This window comes from Cariama cristata, unplaced genomic scaffold (assembly GCF_000690535.1).
Source record: "Cariama cristata isolate BGI_N322 unplaced genomic scaffold, ASM69053v1 scaffold39390, whole genome shotgun sequence".
NCBI lineage: Eukaryota > Metazoa > Chordata > Aves > Cariamiformes > Cariamidae > Cariama > Cariama cristata.
Window position 1 is genome coordinate 2,875 of NW_009597054.1, and position 3,186 is coordinate 6,060.

Below are 3,186 nucleotides of genomic sequence, written 5' to 3' on the forward strand. Positions count from 1 at the left end.
GATCCCTGCAGCTGTGGCACCCTGGGGGTCTATTGGCACCCCCTGCCCAGGGCTGCAATCAGCTCAGGAATCAGCCTGCTGCCGAGTGCAATGTGATGAGTGCCTGAGACCTGAGCCGGGCCGATGTGACGCAGAGATGGATGGTGGCACCGAGACTTTCCTTGTATCGGATGCTTTGACTTTCCGACCTGCTTCCATGCAAGGCCACCTTGGATGAAAGAAAATATAGAGAGGGCAGGTGGAGGACAGAGGCTCAGGTTACTGCTCCTCTCCAGCTGCTCTGCTCTCCCTTAGGAATTTGTTTCTGGGTTTTTTCCCCCCCTTTCCCAGGCTTGGCTAGGGCCGCTGTCAGCTGTGGCTCCATGCCATCCCCTGCAGCCCTCTCCACCCCCACTATCGCCAGCCCTCCTCTCTCAGCTCCTCTGCCAAATGGCCCCTCCAAGCTGACACCGCCTGCGGGCTCCCGTGGGATCCAGGCAAGAGGGTCCTGCAGGGATGGGGAACCCCCCTGGGATGGGACCCTCAGCCCTGTGGGGCGCTGGCAGCCCACAGCACTGGGGTCTGGGATGCCCAGAGAGAAACTGTAATGGGGAAAGGGAGGAAGAAACCAGTCCCTGGGTGCCAGCGTGACCACAGTGGATGCTCAGGGAGGACAGACAGACAATACACAGGGTGTAATTGCTTTATTCCTATTTTTTCTCCATTCTTGTTTTTACCATTTGCCTCTTCTCCATTTTAAGTGACTCCTCATCCTCTTTCCCAATGTTTTTTTCCTAGTCCCCCCCCAGCTGGGGCTGTCTGTGCCTTTGTCCCCCCATCCCTGCTCTCCTCCCTCTCCCACCCTGCTGTTCGCTGTGGCTGAGCTCCCTTCAGCTATTCCCTCGCTTGGAATAACTGATCCACTCTGCTGTCCTCCAACAAATAAGCTGACAGGCTAATGAATGGCTTCAGATGGTAATTAGCAATAGAGTTGCTAATAATGAATTTCATTTACATTTTAAGCACTGCAGAGGAAAAGCAAGACCCTGCCATTAATGCCCCCCCACCCCGCCTCACTGCAGCCTTTGCCTTGGGGGGAGTTCACCCTTCTGCGGCCCTTTGAGGGATGCAGAAAGGCTTGGCCATGATTGCACCTTGTCTGCCTCCATTTTGGAGGCTGCAATAAGCAGAGTTCGTTAAGCAGCAATTAGAGGAGGGGGGAGAAGCTGCTGCTGCTTTCATCACCCGATGGGTGGGGATGGCTCCCTGATGCCATGAAAAATGGGCCACGGGAGGCAGGAGCTGGTCCTGGGCCAGGAAAGAAGGGCTGGATGGTTTACCCAGCACCAGGGATTCATCCGGCTGCAGGCTTGGCACCGAGCAGCCCTGGCTCACCTGGAGCACTGGTGCTGTCGGCCCTTGGTGGCCACATAACCCTTCCGTGCTGCTGGTGGTTGTTTGCACACCTGAATAACGACTCGGAGGGATTTCTCATCTCCCTTGACTGCACACGCTCTGTAAATGGTTGCTAAAAACCTTCCTGATCATTTGCTTAGGGGTTTAGCATCTTCTGAAGGCAGCAATTTCCCTGAGAGGCTTAATCCATCCCAGCGTGCCCAAGGAAGGAGCCAAGTGCCTTCTGCAAGGATGCCACAAATAGTCATCAAGCAGAAAGGGGGAAAAAGATGTTGTTTTGTCTTGTACAAGCGAGGGATTCATGGTGGATGCATAGCAACTAGGCATGCTCACTACCACAGAGTGTCGGGTGGGACTTGGGGGATGCTCAAAGCCTGAATCCACCGCTGGTGCTGGGGGTGAGCCTGGGAGCATTGTGTGCCCTGCCTCAGTTTCCCCCTCTGTGCCAAACAGGCCTCGTGGGGTGTTAGCTGGATCAGGAAAAGCTGCTCCCCATCCCCTTGGGTTTTCCAGCACAGCGGGGCACTGTTCTTAGATGGAGCATCCCATCCCACATGAGTGAGACTGCAGTGCTGTGCTCCCATCACCCGCAGACCCCCCCAGACCGCAGTCTGGTGGTTGGATCAGGGGGTTTCCCATACTCTCCTCCCATTCAAGGCAGCAGCACCCACAGAAAGCTGTTTTGGGGACCACAGAGATGTGGGGGTTTGCCCCGGCTGGGACGGGACGGCCACATCCTGCCTTGCCATAGCCTTCACCTCCGTGGGCATTGGATCGATTGATTTATTTATGTATTTTTTCAAGCCCTGCTAGGAGTGAAAACAACCCAAGGGCCTCCAGAGGCCAATAAGATTTGACTGCAAGTCAATACTCGGCGTGTCTTTCCACTGTGCAATGATCCCCCAGCCAGCCAGGCAGGAGGCTGGCGCTGCCAGGGGCAGGCAGGGGACAGCCAGGTGACAGGGGCAGGCAGAGGGCCACCCTGGGGCAGGGACACTGCCCCTGCCTGGGGAAGGGATAGGGGGCAGAAAGGGGAGATCTTCTGGCCTGCAATAGGTATCTCCTGGGATGTATTGCCTGTAAATATAACAGTGATCCCATGGTGGGCAGCTCCACGTTGGGGATGTGGAGATAAGCAAGGGACAGGGGCTGGGAGAGCAGCGGGGAGAGGGAGAGGTGGGGAAGGAGGAGGAGGAAAGAGAGAAATCACCCGTGAAAATCATCTCTGCCGCAGCATCTGCTCCTCAGGGCTGTTGGGATGGAGAGGTTTTCCTGCAGGCAGAGCCAGGGCTGAGGCTGTGGGGTATAAAGGGGAGCAGAGCCCTGGCACGCTCGGTGCACGCCCCAGCCCCACAGCCAGTCGGCAGGCAGCCTGGCACGGCCACGATGCCATCTGCCAGGATTTCTCCTGGCTGTGGGTCCCAGTAGCTTCTCTGATGACTAATAAGCGTTGAGCTTAGGCTCCAAAGTACTTCCCAAAGTACCTCCTGCATCTCCGCGCAGCGTGGCCAGGACTCCTCATCCCTCTGGGGATGCTGCCGGGGAGAGGGTGCAGGGGAAGCAGGCAGGGGGGCAGGCAGGCCAGCTGCCCACGCTCCCCTGACATTTGCAGTTAGCAGTTGGTGTCCTTGAGTGGAGTAAGCGCCAAGAGAAGGGACCAGGTTCTCTTTAAGGGGGCAGGACTCCGGGAGCATCACGAAGGCAAGAGTGAGCTTCTCCTTCTGCCCTCTGCCTTCCACCTTCCCCTTCTTCCCTTCCCTTCCCTTACCTTCTCTTCCCTTCTTCCACTCC